Raw genomic sequence first — 25,703 nt, 5'->3', positions numbered from 1 at the left:
TGTTTTCGTTAACGCTGACCAAAACATATGCAACAACAACAACACGGGTAACTGGCCTATCGGTTACCCGCACCGGTTACCTTCGGTCAATTCGCTTTTTCCATGAATGAAACGCGTCCTTTTTGTTTAAATAATATTTAATTAACAAATAATTCATATTTATAACGGTTTTTACAATTGAAGTTATTTCCTTATGACCCTAATAAACTTAACATATAAATAAATTAACAAAATATTGATATGTACAAGCTACATAAATACTTTAACGTCCATTCATAGTCGTGCCCATTCTGCAACCTTGTTTCGAAGCTCAGAGTGATGCTGCCCAATTTTTCCCGTGCTTGTGTTGTTCAACATCAGTTTGCAGAGCCATATGAGTTTTGTAGGTAAAATACCGGAATATAGGCAGCCCCAATTCGTGCTTTCAAACTTGATTCACAGGTGATGTTGAGCATTTGGCCTTGACCCTTTCCCATAATATGCTTGGTAGGGCCATATATATGGAAATGAAAAGGCGGAGGGATAGTTGTCGCAGTTTTCTTGTTATTTGAGCAAATGTCTGTTCTTCTTACAGCCACAGCTGAAATATTTGGAATATTGCTATGCGCACATCGTCAAAATTAAATTACCTAGAATGAAAAAGAAACTAACATCAGTAAGGAAAGATTAAAAGTTTTTAATATAACCGGAAAATTGCTCTATAAATAGGACTCCACGATTAGCTCTTTTATGAGAGGCCAAAGGCTCAAGGGACTCAATGAGATTTCAGGTAACCAGAATCAGGCCCTTGTAAAGTAACTTCAAGTGCCCCTCCACCATACCAAGGTATCTTCCGATGGCAGGGGTACCCGAAGATACTTCCCTGTTGCATTTATAGAAAGCATAAAATTATAACAAGGGCTAATTGATGATACGAAGTAAATTATGCTCGCTACAAAAACAAAAACAAATAAATGCAGATGACTGTTTAATCCATTATACGAAGTTCTTGAATGGATGTGCAAATTGAAAAGGGCAAAGTACTGCTAAAATTGCTTTCCCAGACTAACCCGGGAACGAATTGATATGACTACGCCTATCCTTCTTTAGCAGCAGTGCCGTGCACCAGTTCAGTTTTGGACAGGAAAATAAACGTTTGGTTGTCTCCAAGTTGATCATATGATACAGAATATACTCGTTTGCTACATATAATTTTCCCATGAAAGGTGCATTTGTTGCACCCTGCTATCTGGCCGCTCACCCAACAACACCAGGCACGACGGAACTTGTCTCTTTTTATTGGACTTTGTGGTAGCGCACTACCCTCAAGTGGCCCAATGAAACCAGGCTAATCCTGTTCATGTGTCCGCATCCCGTGGGACCGCCGTTAGGCATAATGTCACGGGGGGAAAAACGATTTAGTCGCCACTACTTCGTATGCGCATTTCTCTGCGCTCCCTTTCGGCATGCATCAATTTCGTCATTACTGTAAAGGCCATCTTGCTCACAGCAATCCAATAATCTATTTGTCCGCAAATTCGTGGAACTAAATTCCTAATGGAAGGTTCCTCTCCAAAAACTCTGTTTACAGACAGTCTTTCGCCGTGAAAACGAGGGCAGTGAAACATTACCAGCCCAATTCTAAACGAAAATTCTGTGCGAGTTTTTTCCCTTCTCCCATTCCTCGTATTCTAAATAAAAATTCCTTGTGAGTTTTTTCACTTCTACCTTTCCTCCTATTCTGAACAATGTTCGAAAAAGAGGAAACCGGTTATGGGAGAAAAGTAGGTATTATGAATGTGAGGGAGAGGGAGATTTCTTTGCCATTTCATAGGAGTTTTTTCACTAGTTAAATTAAAGGGAATGCATCAAAATGGTTAAAGGAAATTCCTTCTTTTAAGAAAGAACACTTATTTGTACAAATTTGTGCTAAATTATGTTTTTACATTCTACCACAATATTCTCACTGTTAATACAACAACAACAACGACGACACTATTCTTTATTTTAAGTCGAAAAGTATATCATAAGCAAAGGAAGAGCTCTTTGTATATTTGATGCAGCCATCCAGAATTGCGCAAGAATTTTTTTAAGAAGGCTTAAGTAGATCACCGTGGTGTGATGGTAGCGTGCTCCGCCTATCACACCGTATGCCCTGGGTTCAACTCCCGGGCAAAGCAACATCAAAATTTTAGAAATAAGATTTTTCAATTAGAAGAAAATTTTTCTAAGCGGGGTCGCCCCTCGGCAGTGTCTGGCAAGCGCTCCGATTGTATTTCTGCCATGAAAAGCTCTCAGTGAAAACTCATCTGCCTTGCAGATGCCGTTCGGAGTCGGCATAAAACATGTAGGTCCCGTCCGGCCAATTTGTAGGGAAAAATCAAGAGGAGCACGACGCAAATTGGAAGAGAAGCTCGGCCTTAGATCTCTTCGGAGGTTATCGCGCCTTACATTTATTTTTTTTTTTTTTAAGTAGATTTTGGCATATGGCGAAAGGTGAACTCAACTCGACGTGGCCGCCAGAAAATTGCTTTGCAGAATGAAAGCAGGCAACTCCGGTGGATTTGTGTTATCCCGCCGTCTTCTTCTTATTCTCCTCTGTTGCTATTGCTGTGGCACCAATTCATTACACATTTCAGTGAATACAACATGAAATGCAATAATGTGCATTGTTTATACCTTATTTCTTAATTTCAAACAAATTCGCAACAATAATTAAACTTTTCAATTTTTTAAACAAAATAAGAAATGCGCAACGAAATTTCAATTGACAAAACAGCTGACTTCGAAAATTCGAAATTCCTATTCCCCAATTTTTCTTCTCCCTAGGAGAAAAGAATTGGAGGAATTTTTCCCCGGGAATAAAAAAATCCGCGAGAACAAAGTTCCGCGAGAATAATTAGAATTGGTCTGTACGTGTTCTGCGTTTTCCAATTCGGACGGACAGAAAGGATCCTCCTCTATCCCACGCTTATGTAGATACTCTTTGAAGCCACCGTGCTCCCTTAATATCTGTGTGAGATGGTAATTTAGTTCGCCGTGTTTTCGCTCGTACCATTCCACTATATTCCGGACTAGCATGAAGGTCCAGCGCTCTTTTCTCGAATCTTCCCACCATTCTTGCCACCTAACTATTGTTCGTGACCTTGCGCTTTTCTTAGCATCTTCAGATGGTCGGCTGAATCCAATGCCATACAGATCGGCCATTTCGCCTGAGAGTATATCTACTGGGATTTTCCTTGATAAAACATGGATCGCGTTGTCGGAACAGCACATGCTATTCGTATAGCAGTAATGCGGTAGGCTGCTAGTATATCTTTTTGGTGGACCATTTTCGATCCGTGCCATACTGGTGCTGCATGTAATATTATAGAGCGGGTTACGTTGGATAATAGCTGACGGGTAGCTTCGCTTGGGCCGCCGATGTTGGGCATTATTCGCGTTAGGGATCCACTAACTCTAGAAACTTTCTCCCCCACCGCCCTGAAGTGCTCCCTAAAAGTTAGTTTTGAGTCAATAATTACTCCTAGATATTTCAAGGAGGGCTTTGAATTTATTTGATAATCTCCTATGGTTAGGACCAACTAATCCACAGTCCGCTTTGAGCTCATCAGAACCACTTCTCTCTTATTGCTAGCCATCTCCAGGGACACCACCCGTGGTGTTGTGCTTTCTTGGTCCCTCATCCGTATCAAAAAGGAGTACTCTTTCGCTTAGATAGCTACCAATTATTCAGAGCAGGTACGGAACTTGTCTTGGGACACCCAAAGTGCACTCATGCTTCTCATGGCTCCAGCGGGTTAGGGGAGCTATGAGTATAGCCGCGGTAGGTATGCCTGTCGTAAGAGGCGACTAAAATACCAAATTGGTTCAAGGGGTTGTGTAGCGCAACCCTTTCAATGGGTTGCCAGCAATGTATGTGACCCGGCCTATGAAAAGGTGGCTTATGACTCAAAAAAATAATGCAAAAGAAAAACTACTAAGAAACTGAAGAAATGCATTGCTTATCTTTAGCAGCTGTTTCTTTTTTGAGTCATAAGCCACCTTTTCATAGGCCGGGTCACATATAGCTTCTCAAACCCAATGGTCAACCTCACCTACCCGTGGCGAATCCTGTTTCTTTAACAGCCGAGGTTCTGGCGACCCCATGTTCCTTATGGATCTACATTTGAAGGCGCTTAGTTAGCTGACATCGCTTACTTAAACGGTTGATTCTAAAGTAAAAGCCAAATATAGGTTAGGTTGAACTGGCGGGTTCATGAGTACCTCACATTGACTAAATGAGTCCGTAGTGTTACCAGAAGTTTGTTTTAACGACCAAGCTGAAAACCCTATCAACAACCAGGACCTATGTTATAAAATAACTCCGTCCTCTTGACAAATACTAGAAGCTTCCTGGAACTTAAGCCACTTGCTGCTTCTAGATCTGACAGCTGTCAGCTGGAGTCTTAGCCTGGCAAGCGCAGTGCACGAGCACAGAACGTAATCGATCGTTTCCTCCTCCAACCCGCACTTCCTACATCTGCTATCACTGACCAAGCCTAATTTAAAGGCATGTGACGCCAGAAGGCAGTGTCCAGTAAGAATACCCGTCATGAGTCTACAATCTACAGTTTAATCATAATGAAAATATAAGAATCATTGTTTATGAATAACATATTTTAATTAATCTCTTACAACAACCTGATCGGTGGATACATCGCCATGTAGTTAGTGTGGTGTTCCACCTTGTATAAAAGTAGGTACCGTATGTGCTCAACCGTGCAAATTGACATTAGCAATAACATTATTTACATAAACATAGCTTGGTATTTGTGCAGGCCTCAATATAGCATACATTGGTCCAGTTCGGTGTGCACCAGCCACTGGTACAAACACTTTTGAATGCATAGCTTTCATATAGATTGGATGTCCAGCAGTGCTCCTGTTGTGCCAATATGTAATGGGCTGCTTCGTCCCTTGGTACGGCTGTATATATATGGGCGAGTGCAATGTTTTACTAGTCTGCTCAAGATCGTATGGTACATAGATGGCTCGAAGACGCCAGAGGGGATTGGAGCCAGAGTTTTCGGACCCAGAGCCAAAATATCAGTACCTCTAAAAGCACATCAACGATTTAAAAGACGGTGCACCACCTAATTTTTATCAAAAATTATCAAACGTGGAATCAAAAGACGCGCCTCGAGCTCCGTTTTTAGTATCCGAAATATACGAAAATATAAATTTTTATTTCTGTCAAAATTAGGTGATGCACCGTCTTGCAAAACGTTACCCTTAATATTATTTTGGGCGAAGGCCGCCAACGCAAAAAGGTGTTCTCTGCAAAAAAAATTTTAATTTCCGTCACATGTCACAACTAAAATTAAGTTAATATTATTTTGGGCGAAGGCCGCCAACGCAAAAAGATGTTCTCTGTAACAAAATTTTTAATTGCCGTCACATGTCACAACTAAAAGCACAAGAATTTTTACTTTTTACACACCAGATTAAGCGAGAGCTTGTAAGAGTTTTATTCATAATGTAATAATAATAATAATTGCATCATGGTTTTATTAATATCTCAACAATTATATTTTTCTGTGTTTCAATGTTTTCCGGAATAATTAATGAACTGTCATTTCGATGACAGCATGAAACGTCGATGGGTTAGTGGAGAGCGAAAAAAGCTTTGAATGTGTGGGTGAACTAGTTACCGCCGTCTTGTAGGGTACGGGCTATCTTCTTATGTCCTTAGAACCCCACCTACACAGTGGGGCGAGAGTATTCTTTATTAGGGAGAGAAATGAAATGCTGAACAAGCAGTTTCTGTTGAATACCCAGTAACTTGCGTACCTCAACAGACATCTGACTGAAGAGGCCTTGCCTCCCAGGGGCTTAAGAAGTAATCTTCGCAAGCATTGTTAAGAAATACGGAACCTAAAATTATGCCGTATGTAGAAGAAAAACAAAACACAACAGGTATTCAGTGATATCCACAAAAAAGCGTCGGACCTTTATGACAGGAATTGCCCGGCAAACCCCCTTGTTGTTTTTGTAGCGATAAGGACACTACCCGAAGGGTATGTGAAATATTATCTATGTTCATGACCATCTCGGGAACGATTTGGTATGACCACACAAACCTTCTAGGCCATCCCGCCCTCTAGATCCATGAGGAATTTGGGGTCGCAAGAGCCTCGGCTGTCAAAGAAACAGGATTCGCCGCGGGTAGAAGAGCGGCCGCCGTGGCGTGATGGTAGCGTGCGCCGCCTACCACACCGAAGATCCAGGGTTCACGCCGCGGGCAAAGCAACATCAAAATTTTATAAATACGGTTTTTCAATTAGAAGAAAATTTTTCTGAGTGGGGTCGCCCCTCGGCAGTATTTGGCAAGCACTCCGAGTGTATTTCTGCCATGAAAAGCTCTCAATGAAAACTCATCTGCCTTGCAGATGCCGTTCGGAGTCGGCATAAAATAAGTAGGTTCCGTCTCAGGACGCAAATTAGAAGAGAAGCTCGGCCTAAAATCTCTTCGGAGGTTATCGCGCCTTACATTTATGTGGGATCTTTAATTAAAACGCAGCTGGTAGTTCTTTGACATTTTAATGTTCGCAAATTTGTTTGATTGTACATGATCAAAATTACATTAGTTTATATATTTAATTGGCTCACAACACGGTTTTACATGAAACAGTTTTTAAACAACTTCCATAGTGTACAAGTACAAGTGTGTTGACTTATCTGTCAAGCATTCTGACAGGCACTCGCTGGATTCGGCATGACAGCGAATTCAAAATGGATACCATTACCGAATGCGCCGAATGATTGAAAAATTGAAAAAGTCGAGACGATTGGTAGACAAAAATGTTGTCGTTGAGACCAAAAATGCGACTCTAGACCTGAGATTTCCATCAGGTGAGCGAGGCTGTTTGTAGTTTTGACGTTTATCGCTTAGTGAACACACTTGTATAGGTACACTATGACAACTTCGCTTGATGGCGGTATTATTAACAATGACTTTGATCGTCCTTCGTTCGTCTTGTCAAAGCAAATTGGCGGTGTTCAGTGCGTTCTACTCTACATGCGTAAGGGTTGCATTAGTAAGGCTCGGTATCTACTTGTCAAGTTAGTCGCGCACGTTAATCCCACATTCGGCCATCCTGCGCTATCATTCGGCCTCGTATGATGGATCCCATTTTTTTATGTGTTCATCAACGGTGATAGTGCGGTTCGGGCCTTCGTGATCTCCAACTTTCTCAACGGTATAACGCCCGCGCCTCATGGTCTTCACAATCTTGTAGGGCCCCAGATATTTGGCCTTCAGCTTTAGACCTGATCCGTACTGCGTTCGCTTGATTGCTAATAGCTCGTCGATCATATACCCCCTCTCAGCTTGGTGGTGCTTATTGAAAATCTTACGGTTTTCCTCCTGTATTACAGCAATATTGTCTCGCGCTTGACGACGCACTTCCTCTCTCTCCACGTCTAACTCGGCTACGTGCTCGTCCTCGAGTAGCTCTTGCAATGGGGACTCCCTTGAATTCGCATCTCCATACCAGTCAATATTTTAAACGGCGATACCTTTGTACTGCGAGGTGCGACACTGTTGATGAATTGCTGGACTCTGTTGACATGCGTGTACCAGTTCCCTGGGGCTTCATGGCTCAGCTTCGCTATCATCGGTACCACTATCCGGTGCATCCTTTCAACCTATCCGTTGCCCCTCGGAACACCTGTAGCGACCAAGAGATGCTCAATCCCCTCACTTTCACAGTAATCCTTAAAGAGATGCGAATTGAAAGCTTATCCTCGGTCTGTTATCACCCGCCTAGGGTTTCCAAATATTGACGCTGGCTTTTTCATGCGGACGATTACAGCATCTGCACCTGTTTCCTTCGTGGGATATAGCCAAACAAACTTCGAGAAAGCATCTACCACCACTAGTATGTAATTATAAGCTTTTTTGGTGGCCTCCATTGGTCCGACATGATCTAGGTGAAAGGCTTGTCTTCCTTAGGTATGGCATTCAAATAACCCTCCTTCCTCCCAGCCTTAGCATCCACTCAACCTCGCACTACTTTGGCTACCTTCGGGGTCGAGTGAGGGATGTAGAAAGACTTGTCCAACGCCTCTTGGGTTTTCTTGGTGGAAAAGTGTCCCGGTTTGTGCGCCATACTATTGATCTCATCTTCCATTATTGATGGGACTACGATTAACTACTTCACAGGATCTTTACATAGGACACCGTGATGTACGTAGTAGTCCTCGTACTCATCCTTTTCTAGAACCTTCCGAACCGCTCGTATCCAGTCGTCCTGGAGCTGAGCCTGTTTCAGTCGATGACTGAGTGAATCCTCCAGCATCAGACAGGAGACCCTGCTCAAAGCATCTACATGTCGCATTTTTGATCCACTCCGGTGCTCGATCTCATAGTTAAAGTCCTGTAGGAACATTGCCCAGCGCGAAACTCGAAGAGGGACATCTTTTTTCTTGAGCATCATAGTAAACGCATTGCAGTCCGTCACGATTTTGAAGCTAATTCCCAACAAGTATACTCGCCATTTTCTCAATACTTCGACTACGGGCAATACATCCAACTCATAGGAGTGCAGCTTTTCTTCAGAGGGCTTCGTCTTCCGACTCATAACCTGGATTGGTTGGAACTCCTGGTGCTCGACGTCCTTCTGCAGAAGCATTGCGCCATAACCTACCATACTCGCATCAGTGTGCACCTGAGTGATCGCTCGTGGATTATATAGTTTCAATACCGGAGAAGATGTAAGGGCTGCTTTCAATTGCTGGAATGCCACTATTTGCTCATCCTGTAACGCGAACTTAACATCCCTTCGAAGTAAGTCGGATAGGGGTTTTGCGATTACCGCGTAATTATCGACGAATCTTCGAAAGTAGGACGTAAGGCCAAGGAAACGTTGTAAGGACTTCTTATCACTTGGCACTCGAAAGTTCCTAATCGCGCTAGTCTTTACTTCAGAGGGCCGTATGGTATTGTTGGTAATGATGTATCCGAGAAATTCGACCTTCCTCCTGAGGAACTGGCATTTCCTCCATTTCACTTGCAAACCGTTCACCTCAGCAACCTCCAACACCTGTCTCAGTTTCCGGATGCCCTCGACTTCATCCTTGGAGGGAATATTCAAGTCATCCATGTACACCATGACTGTTCCACTACGCACCAGATCTTTCAAGACTGCAGCCACGAACCTCGAGAACACTGCCGGTGAATTGGATATACCAAACGTTACATACAAGAACTCGAACTGGCCACCATGCGTTACGAAGGATGTGTATTTCCTCGAGTCTTCCTCAACAGGCACATGAAAGAACCCGTTCGTGAGATCAAGCGTAGAGAATATATTGGCTCCCAAGAGCTGTTCGATGACATCATCAATCATAGGCATCGGGAAGTTATCGCGGATGATCTTTTCATTGAGACGTCGGTAGTCGCAACAGAATCGTTTGCTTCCATCTTTTTTCGCTACGAGAACAACTGGTGATGCATAATTGGAGTTGCTAGGTCGTATGATCCCTTTATCTAACCATGCTGCTACATGATTATCTACCACTTGTCGATCTGCATTTGACATTCTGCTTGATCGTTCGTACATCGGCACGTCGTTCGTCAGAAGGATTTTCATCGCTACTGGCGATACCGATTTCTTAGCTGGCTTGTAGGCTGCTACTAAACTCCGTACCTCCCTTGCTAATGTCGCATTTAAATGCGATAGATCAATTTCGCACCCGCTGTCTAGCTCTTTCTCCGCTGTCTCCGAACTCCCCTTGCAACTCGTCGATTTTCCCAGGCGAACTACCTTCACGCCGTTTCACCTGCTCCACTTCTCGTTCACATGTACTCATCTCGCTCGAAGCCTGTGGACTTCCACTATGTCCACGGGCACCGTCTCGCATCTCCTCACTCTTACATGGAACCTTAGAAAACTCTTTCTCTTTAAGTTTCCTAACTGCATTTTTTATTGCCTCATAGACCGCATTCACATCTTCTGCAATCGAATCAACGGGACGAGCACTTGCGCAATCATCAGCCTCTGCCTTGCGCGCCACTGTACTTTTGCCCGAACTTTGCTCGACTTGCCCAACCCCTTCGTAATTACCAGCCACTGCCTTACGTTTGTGCGCATCTTCTATAATCTTCTCTCTAAACATGGCTCCATCTTGTGTTACAATAAGGTCAACGTGTTTGAGGACATCATTGCCTATCACTATCGAATAGCTTAAATCTCGTTCTTGTACGACGTGGAAGGTTATGTCCAGAGAAATTCCGTCAATACAGATGGGGTGCGTGAAACTGCCCATCGTCGTTAACATACTATTGCTGATGCCTACCAACCGCCGCTTTTCTTTACTCAACTCGACATCTAATTGTAGCATTAACAGGGTGTCGTGACGCATTAGGCACAGGTCCGACCCAGTGTCGACGAGTGCTGAAATTGTTTGATTAGACACGCTGAAAAATACATCTTTAAAAATTAGACCACTCTGTCTAATTGCCATCATGTTCGCTGAGCTTTTCTCAGCCTTCACCTCTTTCGCCGCGCCTCCCCATTCGTTGGCTTTATGACCCTCCTTGCCACATTTAAAACAATTCACCCGCTTGCTTGCGCAATTTCTGGCAAAGTGAAATTGATCACCGCAATTATAACACCCTTTCCTAGTCGTGCTTGAATTATGTGAATCTCTGTTTGAAGACGTTGGTTTTAAATAATTCCCTCTCGCAGTCTGGGGTTTGCTCGAACGGATCTTCTCGTATACCTGGATCTGCTCTTTTAACTCGTCGATGGTTTTCGCTTGATAAAGGTTGCTCTTGTTGGTTCGAGAATCTTGTACACCCTCGATGAAATACTCGATAAGTCTTGAGTCGTCCAGCCTTATTGGCTTGCCGATCTCCATTAATACGTACAGATATTTTCGCAGGTCCTCGCCATGCTGGTTCCGGCGGTTTCGTAGGATACGATGCACCTCGATGGACGATAAGGTGGCTCCGAACTCTCGACGCAAAGCGAGTTTTAGTAAACTCCAGTTGCTTATTCCTGCTTGGCTACGGATACAAATTTTGGCAGCCGCTTTGAGAAGTTGTTTCGCATAAATAAATTTCTGTAATTCATTCCACCTGACAGCTTCTGCGTTCTAAACTTGGTTAACCTGCCCGGTGAATGACGTCATTGAATCTTCGATGTCGCGAAAAGTGAACATCGATCTTTCAACTACGACCTCGCGCACACTATGTTGACTTAGAGTATGATTATCATCCGATTCCGGACCATCGCTAACATTCAGGCCGAAGTGTTCAAAAAGTCTGTCTTGTAATGTGGCTTTACGCCCGTTCGTCGAAAACCCTAATTCTGTCAGCTTTTCCTTCAAACTATCGATGGTTAATTTAAGTATTTCGTCGCGGTCCATGTCTTTCAATTTATTGGAAAATCAAAATTCTTAAAATTTATACATACACGTTTTGTAAGAAATTTGAATAGTTTAAAATCTTTAACTCTACTATATTGCAATTATTAAAGTATGGACAGATTTTGTTGCACGAAATATTCTAAATGCTCTATGAAATACTTATGCTAAAATTGTGCTCGCTAGTGTACTGAAATGCTAACACTCGCCTGTGCCCGATGCTGTTTGACGTTGGCGCCTCTGCTGCTGGCGTTCTTTGTAGCTACTGCGGTTATAGATGTTGGTGAAATTATAACTGTGCCGCTGTTTCCAGTGTAAATTTATTTTACTGTTAGGATTCTCAGATTTGTGGGTTTTGGCGATTTTATATGAGCTTCCACTTTGCACGTACAAATATGTATATGTACATTCGTCAAGCCACAAAACTTAAAATGTGCATATTTATATAATCAGATCTTTGAGGGTTCTTATGGACTCGTGCCACTTTTGACACCACTTTGTGGGATCTTTAATTAAAATGCAGCTGGTAGTTCTTTGACATTTTAATGTTCACAAATTTGTTTGATTGTGCATGATTTATATATTTAATTGGCTCACAACACGGTTTTACATGAAACAGTTTTTAAACAACTTCGTTTGATGGCGGTTTTATTAACAATGACTTTGATCGCCCTTCGTTCGTCTTGTGAAAGCAAATTGGCGGTGTTCAGTGCGTTCTACTCTACATGCGTAAGGGTTGCATTAGTAAGGCTCAGTATCTACTTGTCAAGTTAGTCGCGCACGTTAATCCCACATTTATTTATTTTTATTTTTTAGGTGAGGTTGAAAATTGGGTTGGAGCAGGCATGCTTAACGAACGAAACGATATCATTTCGTTACGATAATCAACGCTAATAAACGAAACGAAGTCACTTCGTTTCGTTTATTAACGTTAAGATCGTCAAATTAACGTTAATTTGTCGTTCTTAACGTTAATAAACGAAACGAAACGACTTCGTTTCGTTTATTAACGTTGATTATCGTAACGAAATGATATCGTTTCGTTCGTTAAGCATGCCTGGGTTGGAGAAGCTATATATTGCGCTGGCAATCCCTTGAAAGGGTTGCGCTACACAACCCCTCGAACCAATTTGGTATTTTAGTCGCCTCTTACGACAGGCATACCTGCCGCGGGTATATTCTAAGCCCCCTAACCCGCTGTGGTGGCAACCCTCGTTCATGAGGATAAATACCGTGAAATCGCAGAAGAGGAAAACAATGTCCCTAGGGAGACGCGCGTCACTCTAGCTCAACTTTGATGTGGATCCCGTAATAAGTTAAACTCTTACCTATCCATATTCAACCTCGACATATATAATGTATGTCCTGCTTGCACATGATACCAACAATATTTTTAATTGCAATGTGGAACCAATGCCTCTACCACCCGTCTCACTCTTGTGCACCCCTGTTGAAACTGCATGTTTCCTTGGACTCCCGTTAGAGGATATTGATGACAGATTGTGAGTGGTCGCACCTTTTGGATGGGGCGAAGCACTGCTGTAACAACAACAACAGTAACAGCGGGCAGTTAATGTGGAATGCTGAGCAGCGTTGCTTCTAAAGGTGGCGGATCTACGCCTAAGCGTGAAGCGCGAGACGTCCTTGAATGCGAGCACCATTGAGCCACATAAGTTTCGGTGTTGCCAAATATCGGGATCAAGCCCATAATATCCCGAACGATCAACCATCATTTGCACGTGACACACTGACAAGAGTATGACCGTCTTAAATAAATTTATTTCCGACTGGGATGAACGTGGCAACCCAGAGCAGAAGGATCACCTCGGTTCATTTAACCGACTGTCGTGACAACTGCAGGCAAATCCCTTCCCGCCGCTATGATGAGAAGCACCTAACCATTCAGCCGTTTGATCCAGTTAAGCATAGGGAGGCCCTAAGTCTAAACCACACCGAGTCGGTAAACTCCATCGCTGGATCACGCTCGGTGAACCAGGCTATCAATGTACGATATGCAACCCTTGCAGAAGAAGAAAACAGAGGTTGAGGGAACATCTCGATAAGCACAATGACGAGATTCGGCACCTGCCAACACAGCCGTTTGATCCAGACAAGCATAAGCAAGCTCTAAGCCTAATCCACACAGAATCGGTAAACGCTTTTGGCAGGACTCGCCCTGGTATTAATATGCAATATCCATCCTTGCAGAAGAAGAAAAAAGCACACTACCAAGGGACATCTGCCCAATGCAGCTCCTGCCTTGGACGGAGCCACTTTTCTAGATGTTTTGGTCTCAGCGACGACAACCCCCGACGGGTCTCATCGCTCCATGCTGCCAGGCCGCAAACCCAACTACATCGGGTACCCCAATGCTTACCCAGGAACGCCCAGCCCCAGGGCCACAACAGCATTTACGTCCTGGCCCCCCTCAATACAGACGTAGTCACCCGTATTTTACCCTCAGACTGACGACGTTTCCCCCGTTGCACTTCAGAACTCTACAGTTCAACTGTAATGTGGTAACCGAGAAGATCACGGAGATAGTTGATTTCCTGAAGCGGCATAATATCCGCATTACAGCGATCCAAGAGACCAAACTCACAGCACGGTCTGCCCATCAGAGCTGCTCTGGGTATAACGTCCACACGGTCTCGCATTTATCGCCCACCACTCAGTGCAATATAGTATATTTGATCCCGACATCGGCAGCAGAGGGAGTGTCCTGGAACGTCAAGGCATATCTGTCCGGTCAGGTGATGTAAACTTAGAAATCATCAACATTTACATCCGTCCTGTCACCTGCTGCCCTATGGATACTGCCCTGACGTCAGCGCGCTACTCACTGGCGATAAACGCATCATCTTAAGCGATTTCAATGCCCACGACGATCTATGGCATGCTAAGCTACAGGCGATTGACGGGCCAACAGACGCGCACACAAGAATAAATACAGCGCGTCCCCAATTACCATCACCGCCGAAGAGGTTAAGATGCCATCGTTCATGCTAAACCATCTAAAGCAGAATGCCCAGACGGTATAGCCATGCCGATGCTTGAAAACCTAGGAAAAGTGAATTTAACCGTGATTAAGCCATTTCTCTTCCCGGCGGCCATAATGGTTTTTTGATTCTGATGGTATTGTATCTTGGTAATTTTTTTGGTAGCTATTACCAGCAGAGCTCACAGAGTATATTAATTTTGTTCGCATAACGGTAATCCGTAACGACAAAAACTAATCGAGATAGATATTGACTTCTATACATCAAAATGATCTGGGCGAAAAAGGAAATTCATTTAGCCCCGTCCGTTCGTCCGTCTGTCCGTTAACACGATAACTTGAGTAAATTTTGAGGTATCTTGAGGAAATTTGGTATGTAGGTTCCTGGGCACTCAACTCAGAGCGCTATTTAAAATGAACGAAATCGGACTATAACCTCGCCCATATCGATATCGAAAATTTCTAAAAACCGAAAAAGTGCGATAATTCATTACCAAAGACGGATACAGCGATGAAACTTGGTAAGTGGGTTGACCTTGTGACGCAGAATAGAAAATTAGTAAAATTTTAAACAATGGACGTGGCGCCGCCCACTTTTAAAAGAAGGTAATTTAAAAGTTTTGCAAGCTGTAATTTGGTACTCTTTGAAGATATCATGATGAAATTTGGCAGGAACGTTACTCCTGTTACTATATATGTGCTAAATAAAAATTAGCAATTCTGATACGCCCACTTTTAAAAAAAAAAAATTTTTAAAGAAAAATTTTAACAAAAAATTGAATATCTTTACAGTATATAAGTAAATTATGTCAACATTCAACTACAGTAATGATATGGTGCAACAAAAGACAAAAATAAAAGAAAATTTCAAAATGGGCGTGGCTCCGCCCTTATTCATTTAATTTGTCTAGAATACTTTTAATGCTATAATATGTCAAACAAAAATTTACCAATCCTTTTGAAATTTGGTAGGAGCATAGCTCATATGACGATAACTGTTTTCTGTGAAAATGGGCGAAATCAGTTGAAGCCACTCCCAGTTTTTACACACAGTCGACCGCCTGTCCTTCCGCTCGGCCGTTAACACGATAACTTGAGCAAAAATTGATATAGTGTTACGAATATTAGCAAAACTAAGGGGTGCTGCTATCTCTAAGCCGATGCTGAGCAGTGACGTGAATTCACATTCAATCATTATGTATCTACATAAACGAAACAATAATAGCGTCTACACATATGTACCATGTATGTGTACGAGCGGCGGAGAGACAATGCACAAACACATGCATATATCTTATCTGAGTTGTCACAAAAGAGGACAATAATTTGTGCAAGTATTACTCAAATGAGAAATTATACATCTGTAGTTGTAGCTGAGAAATTTATAACTAAGTAAAATTCTGGAAGCGCCTAGAGGATGCCACGAAGAAATCACAGAGTATAAAAGCATCAGCGGTAGAGGCGCTATGGGAAGTTTCGATTCAGACACTATCTAGCGAGCAATAGCAGTATTATTTCGATAGGAGAGTTTCATTTGAGCTATCAATCAGTTTGGTTATTAAGCAAGCTATTCGTTGCACAGTTTGAGTGTTATTGTGAAGTACTTTAATAAAGGCCATTTTGCATTATTACATATTGGAGTTATTTATTCAACAGTTTAGTGATTCGAACTCAGCAAAAGGGCAAATAAGAGGATTAGCAAGTAAATTCGTTACAATTGGTGTCAGAAGAGGAATTGTTGAATAAATTCCGAAGATTGGGAATACAACTTGGGCATGGCAAAGTTCAGTGAATTGAAGATCCAGCAACTGAAAAAGGAGTTGGAGAACCGTGGATTAAATACAACCGGCAATAAGATCGCACTTCAAGCACGGCTACGAGAGGTAATGGAGTCGCAAGGAATTGATGTGGACGAGTTTGTCTTTTATCCTGATGGGGACGAAACAACAACAAAAATTGAAGAGAAAACCGAAACATCGCAGACAGTTACGAGCACAGACTTGAACATGATATTGGCTGCAATAACTGCTCAAACATCGACAGTGGCATCTCAGCTGGAATCGCAGGAGTTACGTTTAACATCCAAGATGGAAGAGCAGAAAACGTATATGTAATCACAATTTGAACCACAGGAGACACGCATAACATCGAAGATTGAAGCACAGGAAACACAAGTTTCTACACAGCTCGAAGAACAGAAGACATATATGGCATCCCAACTGGAAGAGCGGAAGACATATATGGCATCGCAACTGGAGTCACAAGAGACACGTATAACATCTAAGATGGAAGCACAAGAGGAGCGCTTATCATTGCAGGTGGCGCAAATCTCTTCGCAGTTGGAAGCACAGGAAGCAAGGGTAACATCAAAGCTGGAAGCACAGGATACAAAAATTGTACAGCTCGAGGACAAAATTGATGCTGAGATAGAAGCTTTGAGAGGTCGTATACAGGAGTTGCAATTAAATCGCCCAACAGTTTCAGCGAGTAATCCAAAGGTAAAGACACCATCCTTTGACGGTTCTGTTCCTTTCCAGGTCTTTAAGCTACAGTTTGAGAAGACCGCAACAGTGAACAACTGGGATGCTGAAGATAAAGTTGCTGCACTATTCATGGCGTTGAAAGGGCCTGCAGCTGATATTCTACAAACCATTCCAGAGGGCGAACAGAACAGTTATGAAGCATTGATAGGCGCTCTAGAGAGACGATACGGACCGAGCATAGGAGACAGATATACCAAATGGAGTTGCTGAACCGCTTCCAGAGGCCTGGTGAAACATTGCAAGAGTTTGCGTCGGATGTTGAAAGGCTAGCACATTTAGCGAATGCGGACGCACCCGTGGAATACACTGAACGGGTAAAGATTCAGAGCTTTATAAATGGCATACGGGACGTTGAAACAAAGCGAGCTACATACGCAAACCCAAAGCCAACATTCGCAGAAACGGTGTCACAAGCTCTGATTCAGGAAACAGCGTCGCTTATGTGTAAGCCAGTTTTCAAAGCACGCCGTGTGGAAGTAGAAAGGCCAGAGTGGGTAGACGCAATATTGGAGGCGCTGAAAGGATCGCAAAAGCGGAGTGAAAAAGTTATCAAATGCTTCAAATGCGGGAAGTCCGGTCACATTACACGTCATTGCGATCTTGGTCCTAATAGTTCCAACAATGTGGGTGGCCGTAAACGCAAAGCTGGAGGAGATGAGCAAGAGCGAGTAAGAGGTAGATATCGAGAGCTAGATCCAGCTATTGAATGCCCTGTGATATCTGTGTTGCAAATTGGTAGAAAATCGAGCAGTCTTACCGTCAGAGGGAATGTGGATGGTAAATAACGTGTACTGACTGTAGATACGGGCGCATCTCATTCCTTGATCCGATCTGACTTGGTCAACAGGAGAATAAAACCGTTACCTGGAGCAAGGTTGCGTACGGTCACTGGCGAGTATAACCAAGTTCAGGGAGAAGTGATATGTGAAGTCTTGATTGGAAAGGTCATGGTTCTACACAAATTCGTTGTGGCGAAGATCGTTGAAGAAGTCATATTGGGAGTAGACTTCGTGGTTGACCATGACATCAAGATCGATATGCAGAGAAGGGTGATGCGTTATGAGAACCAGGATATACCACTTAGCTTCAAGTTGGAGAAAGGGTTCAGTAGTAATCGAGTAATGGTGGAGAAGCCTCGACAAAGACCACGAAAGTCAAACGAAAAGGTTGATGGATCGAATGGGCCAAATAAAGCGAAATTAAAAGTACCTGCGAGAAAAAGACCGGCATTGACAAACCCTAATGGACGCACTAAAACGACTGAAAGAATTTTTCAGAAAGAATGCAAGGGTGGTTTCAAGCCAGCGCGCACTACTGTTGTGAAACATCAAGACGATAATGATGATGCAAAGTCAATCTGTCAAGCGCAAGCTCTGCGAAGAGATTCATTGGCCAAACAACAGAGTGCGATGGAACGATCAAGAATAATGAGTAGTAAGATGAAACGCAGGTACAACGAGAACAAAAATTCGGAAGGTTTCTTGGAGGGAGAATTGGTACTGTTAAACAACCCGCACCGGCGGAAAGGTGTTCCAGCTAAATTTCGGTGCAGTTGGGAAGGCTCGTACAAAGTTGTGAAGAAGATCAGTGATACCATCTACCGCATACAAACTACTGGGAAACCACGGATTAGAAGAGTGGTACATTTGGAGATGTTAGCGGCGTTTAGATCGGGAGATTTGTCTGATCGGGACGATCAGACTTAGGTGGAGGGCAGTGTTACGAATATTAGCAAAACTAAGGGGTGCTGCTATCTCTAAGCCGATGCTGAGCAGTGACGTGAATTCACATCAACAGTTCAATCATTATGTATCTACATAAACGAAACAATAATTGCGTCTACACATATGTACCATGTATGTGTACGAGCGGCGGAGAGACAATGCACAAACACATGCATATATCTTATCTGAGTTGTCACAAAAGAGGGCAATAATTTGTGCAAGTATTACTCAAATGAGAAATTATACATCTGTAGTTGTAGCTGAGAAATTTATAACTAAGTAAAATTCTGGAAGCGCCTGAGGATGCCACGAAGAAATCACAGAGTATAAAAGCATCAGCGGTAGAGGCGCTATGGGAAGTTTCGATTCAGACACTATCTAGCGAGCAATAGTAGTATTATTTCGATAGGGGAGTTTCATTTGAGCTATCAATCAGTTTGGTTATTAAGCAAGCTATTCGTTGCACAGTTTGAGTGTTATTGTGAAGTACTTTAATAAAGGCCATTTTGTATTATTACATATTGGAGTTATTTATTCAACAGTTTAGTGATTCGAACTCAGCAAAAGGGCAAATAAGAGGATTAGCAAGTAAATTTGTTACAATAGCTTTACTAAACTTAGTTCATGTACTTATCTGAACTCACTTTATCTTGGTATAAAAACGGCCGAAATCCGACTATGACCACGCCCACTTTTTCGATATCGAAAATTACGAAGCATGAAAAAAATGCATAAATCTCTACCAAATATGATAAAAGGGATGACACATGGTAATATAATAATGGTTTATTAACGCAAAATATAACTTTAGAAAAAACTTTGTAAAATGGGTGTGACACCTACCATATTAAATAGAAGAAAATGAAAAAGTTCTGCAGGGTGGTGTTCGTGGTATTACATATATAAATATATTTATTATATATAAATAAATTAGCGGTACCCGACAGATGATGTTCTGGGTCACCCTGGTCCACATTTTGGTCGATATCTCGAAAACGCCTTCACATATACAACTAAGGGCCACTCCCTTTTAAAACCCTCATTAATATCTTTATTTTGATACCAATATCGTACAAACACATTCTAGAGTCACCCCTGGTCCACCTTTATGGCGATATCTCGAAAAGGCGTCCACCTATAGAACTAAGGCCCACTCCCTTTTAAATAATCATTAACACCTTTCATTTGATACCCATATCGTACAAACACATTCTAGAATCAACCCTGGTCCACCTTTATGGCGATATCTCGAAAAGGCGTCCACCTATAGAACTAAGGCCTACTCCCTTTCAAAATACTCATTAACACCTTTCATTTGATACCCATATCGTACAAGCACAGTCTAGAGTCACCCCTGGTCCACCTTTATGGCGATATCTCGAAAAGGCGTCCACCTATAGAACTAAAGCCCGCTCCCTTTTAAAATACTCATTAACACCTTTCCTTTGATACTTGGTCGCCATAAAGGTGAGCGATATCTCGAAAAGGCGTCCACCTATATAATTAAGGCCCAATCCCTTTTAAAATACTCATTAACACCTTTCATTTGATACCCATATCGTACAAACACATTCGAGCGTCACCCCTGGTCCACCTTTATGGCGATATCTTGAAAAGGCGTCCACCTATAGAACTAAGGCCCACTCCCTTTTAAATAATCTCTAACATCTTTCATTTGATACCCATATCGTACAAACGCATTCTAGAATCACCCCTGGTTCACCTTTCTGGCGATATCTCGAAAAGGCGTCCATCTATAGAAATAAGGATCACTCCCTTTTAAAATACACATTAACACCTTTCATTTGATACCCATATCGCACAGCACAATCTAGAGTCACTCCTGGTCCACCTTTATGGCGTTATCTCGAAAAGGCGTCCACCTATAGAACTAAGGCCCACTCCCTTTTAAAATACTCTTTCATACCTTCAATTTGATACCCATGTCATACAAACACATTCCAGGGTTACCCCAAGTTCATTTTCCTACATGGTGTTTTTCCCTTATTTTGTCTCCAAAGCTCTCAGCTGATTATATAATGTTCGGTTACACCCGAACTTAGCCTTCCTTACTTGTTTGCCATATGCCTGAAGTAATGGGAAATTTAGTGCTGGTTTTCAAAGTTTGACCGTTTTAGCCAGAGAAACAGCGAAACTGCCAAAGGTTTTCTTCTTGTTTTTAAATCGGGTTCCACAGAGTCTTCCCCGTTGACTATAACTTGCCACCATCAGCAGAACTTGCAACATCCTTGCAGTAACCCCGTTGAGGCTGATATTTCCGAACGCGATGCTAAAGTCACCTATTTTTCCATACAGGCTAAGCCGGAAAGCACAGTTATGATGTCTTCTTTCCAGTTTATTATACAAGAAGCCCTTAATATCGTCAAAAAAATGTGGGGCGCAATTTCTTTCCAACCCGTCCGCTGTTGTCGTAACAAAGATTGCCCCGCTTAGTTGGCCCGATTACTTAAATAATGTTATCAAAGCCTTTTTAAAGAAGGCCGTGGAGATGAGCATTTTAAATAGGGTTGGACAGGTTAAATAAATGTTTGGTGTCATGTGGAGACACCGAAAGGAGTATTAACAACCCGAATGACGTAAGGTGTTTCTGGATAAGAGTTGACAATATCCAGATCGAAGAAAAGACAAGACTTACTCTCATCTTATTGGGAAGTGTGTGTTATTCTTCTGCGCTGACTGAAAATGCTTAGAAGAAGATATTGGAGAGGCGTGGCAAAAGATTGGCCAATCAATCGCTTTATACGTCATAAGCAGCATTCATTCATCTTCTCCATAAGTGCTGCAAGCAAGCGACTTAAGCATTTAGTTGCGACTCATTACTTTGAATGCAATCTGTGATGCATGTTCGTTAAAACAAATTCTATGACCGGAAGCCAAATCCAAAACTTTTGGATGTTCGGCAGTTGTCATCTTATGCGGCACGCGTGCTTTACTTGCTGGGAACGAATCTCGCTATCCTGTTGCCCTTTTACAAACGTTGCCCAGAGCGCGGGACGGGAACTGAAAAGTGGGTATTATTTATGACCGTAATAGCTCCTTGCCCACAAAAAAAAACGACTTTCCACGACAAAGAATTTTTAAACAAAAAACATTTCATTGAATAAAAAAAATATATGTATCTGTTTAAAATTTTTTGTTATGAAAACAAAATCAAAACAAAAAAATTAAATGTGAGAGCGGCGAGAACTTTATAATTTTTTCAAACGTCATTTGCCTCTCACCTGTGTAGGGTTTATAATTCTACTTTACTTGTTTCAACTTTGTTAAAATTAGAAAATATAGATTTAAGTTATTTTTGAATTGTTGTATCAAAAGAAAACAATTTTTGGTTATTAATATTATAATTTTGATATTAAAATAAAAAGATTAAATTTCTTTTAAAATCTATAAAATACAAATCTATAAATAATTAGTGTTAGCCCTACAATTTGGCGATCCTGCCAGGAGGCAATTCTTGTCATTTTCTACCTCGCTCATTTGTTGTATTTTCGCATGCAATTTGTCAGTGTCTTATCATGTCCATCAAAGTAAAAAATCGATTTAATGGTTCAACAATTATACATATTATTAATTAATATATTAAAAAAAAAACACCAAAGTGTTATCAAGAAACAGCACTAAATTAACTAGAAAGTTCCTACTTAAAATTGTCTCTTTCGCATTGTGATTGTGTCGTGGCATTTGTTTGCAAGAATTTGAGCCACTTTTTGGTGCTTGGAGTCGATACGTTTAGCTATTTTTCGAAGGAAAAATAATAAATTAGCGCTAGCGCTTTATGCCTTTCTACTCATTACACGACAACAAAAACAATAGTGCAAAGTATATAATAGAAGATTGAGCTAAAATCAGATATATGTAGGTAGCAGCAGCAGCACGAGCTAATTAAATAAAAATTGTGGCTGCACTTATTGCTTATAAAAAAATAAGTACATAAATACAATCATTTATTTTTGTTTGTGCCAGTGTTCTACTTTGTGTTTTGTTGTTGGCATGCCATTAGTATGCAAATGATTGAAATTCGCACATTAAAAAGGTTGCACTAAGTAAAACAGCAACAAGACAACAAAAATCACAAAACAACATTAAACGACATGTAAAGTGAATAAATTAGTAAATAAAGAGAACCCGGATTTCAAAGTGGTATCAACTGAAAACAATTTAGTAGAGCTGCAACACCCCACTTCGCCACAAAAATATGCGCACACGGCGGACACCTTCGACATTTTTGAGACCAAAGCACTCACAACTGACAACTAGAAAGACACAGCCGGATATGCAGACAGTCTGAAGTAGCGCTATGTCGCTTCCAAGTACTTCGTGCCTATAAACGAATAATTTATTAGCATATTTAATTTTTCTTTTCTTGCTGTGTTACTACGTGGGCTTACTGTTGTTTTTGTTGATTAATTGTACGTAACGTCGACGTCTTACCTACACCTTAATAATGAATGTTTAATTGATCTAAATGTAGATAGTCTCAGACAAGGGTTCCTTGATCTATTTTAAAGCCATTGTACAATTTTTAAAGCCATTGCACAATTCTTAAAGCCATTGCATAATTTTAAATCCAGAAGAGACGACAATTGCAATTTTGAAAAAAGAATTTTGAGATTGGGTTGATTTAAGTTATATATATATTTATTTGGTTTATTTAAAAATTATTACAAATTTTATATATTTTTAATATTGATATTTAATTTTTAATATTGATATTTAATTTTTTTTTTGTAAACTCTTCTTTCCGATTAGTTAAAATGTTTCATTCTCCACAACACAATACACATTCTTCTACTCTCACACATAATTTAAATGATTCGCTTATAGATTTACCGAATAACTCTTCTCAAGAAGAATTAGTAAATCCCTACGCAAATCAAAATAATACCGAGATTTGTGCTACCTCCGTCAATCTTCCATTTTTTTGGACAAATTGTCCAGAAGCTCGGTTTATACATGTAGAAACACAATTTAACACAAAAAAATATTACACAAGACATTACAAAATATGAACACACAATTACAGCACTACCTCAAGAAGTTATTATTACAGTTTTAGATTATATTGTAGCACTCATTCATTCATTTGTACAAACATATATTTTCACTTGTTTTGGTATGTCTTCAGATGCATTGACGCTTACATACATATTCAGTCAATTGGACATACATATATTCCGACACGTGCCGCGACAGTCTACTGTCTCGTAACTCGAGACGTATTCTGTTACAAGTTAAAGCAGACGATTTGCTCACCACCAACCTTTGGAGGCACAGAATTTATTCCCACGACGCATTGACACTTAACTTACTCTATTCTGTTTTTGCTTACTAAGCATTTCCCACAACTAAATTTGCTTACTGAGCGTTTCCCACAACTAATGTTATTTGCGCTGAGCTTGCGTTTCCCACCGAGCTGCATATATGTATCTACGCAGTTCATATTTTGTACATTTAGTATGTAAGTATGTATTAATGTAAATATATATGTAGGTAGCTCATAAGAATTAATTAGAATAATTTTGTATAAATATTAAGGTAATTTCGTCAATAAATACAATGATCGTTTGGACATCAAACGAGCAACCAAGCTTTACTTTCTTATCCTTACAATATTCAGAATCCCCCACAACATAATAATTTTGAACAATTAAAGAAAGTCTTAACTGAAAGACATTCTTTAAGCGAAAATAAAAAATTAGATAAAATTTTGTCAGATTCGGAAATGGGTGATCGTAAACGCTCAGAATTTTATCGGTTGCTTCTGCTACTTGCTGGCTCAAATTTTAGTCCCGATATTTTAAGAAAATTATGGATGAGGCAATATTAGCAAGCAATATTAGCAAGCTCTAGTTTAGTTAGTTTAGTTTAGATAGCATAAATGAATTAACAAAATTGGTGGCAATATATGGGAAGTAGTTAACAGATCAGAGGTTTCACTTCTAAATAGTTTTCAAAATTCTAAATCCCAAAAATTCAATAATTGAGAATTTAGTTAGGACAACCAATGTGTCAAAGTTTTCAGAAACTTTCCATTGAAATGAGTGCTATACGACAAGAAATTAACCCAAATTCCAGATAGAGATCTATTAATAGGAATAACTTTAGGAGAAGATATAAAAGTAAATCCAGATCTAGTTCGCGTAGTAATCCGAATTGGTTGTGTCGATACCATTATAAGTTTGGAGATAAAGCTCAAAAATGTCGACAGCTTTGTGCATTTTCTAAACCTCAAAATTCGTTAAACTAAAGACATCCGTTGTTGCGGTGACAAACAACGGGCATTTAGATATTTCCACGCGTCGTCTTTTTATTTATGATAAAACAAACAAGTAACATTTTCTAATTGATAGTGGAGCCGAAATATCTGTACTTCCGGTAGCGAAATTCCCTCATACTAAATGTTCTTCAGATTTAATTCTTACAGCAGCTAACGGTTCAACAATTTCCACATATGGCAAACAAGTTTTGAATATAAATTTAGGATTAAGACGCGAGTTTCCATTCACTTTTTTAATAGCTGACATAGCTAAACCAATCATCGGTGCTGATTTTCTATGTAAAATAGTTAGTTCACATTAAACGCAAAATTTTAGTTGATCCAGTAACAAGTTTTTCTGTTAATACGATTTCGTGTGTTTGTAATATTTCACTCCAAAGATTTTTGTAGTTCATAATAAATATTCAAAATTATTAAAAGAATTTCCTTCATTGAGTATGGAACCAGATTATACAAAGCGGGTAAGACATAACACAGGTCAACAAAAAAAATTTTTTTTGTACATGGGTTTTGCCCTATATATTTGGATTCTATGTTCAATTCTATAAAAAAAATGCAATTACGAATCAAAAATATTTGGTTTTGTAGAAGTTATAGCGATTTGAAAATTTTGCATTTTTGCAACAGGCTAATGTAGGTCCTTTCGCGCTATTTCGGCCGACTCATCTTAAAAAAAAAACAAAAAAATGTGGCTGAGCAACAGTAAAAAGGCGATAAAAGGTCCCAGATACACATGATTTTAGGTAGAT

The 25,703-nt window shown here is 40.8% G+C and overlaps 1 protein-coding gene across 2 annotated transcripts in view; it reads right to left on the bottom strand.

The window, feature by feature from the left end:
- Positions 1-226: 226 nt before the first annotated feature.
- The window catches only part of LOC137244380 (uncharacterized), a 469,574-nt gene continuing 444,097 nt past the window's right edge, over positions 227-25,703 (bottom strand). For both annotated transcript variants that reach the window (XR_010950940.1, XR_010950941.1), the window contains one exon: positions 227-629. The gene's annotated coding sequence lies outside the window, so the exon portion shown is untranslated. The remainder of the gene's footprint in view (positions 630-25,703) is intronic.

Source organism: Eurosta solidaginis, chromosome 3, assembly GCF_040869045.1.
Source record: "Eurosta solidaginis isolate ZX-2024a chromosome 3, ASM4086904v1, whole genome shotgun sequence".
NCBI classification, from domain to species: Eukaryota; Metazoa; Arthropoda; class Insecta; order Diptera; family Tephritidae; genus Eurosta; species Eurosta solidaginis.
This window is presented reverse-complemented; position numbering and strand designations above follow the sequence as displayed.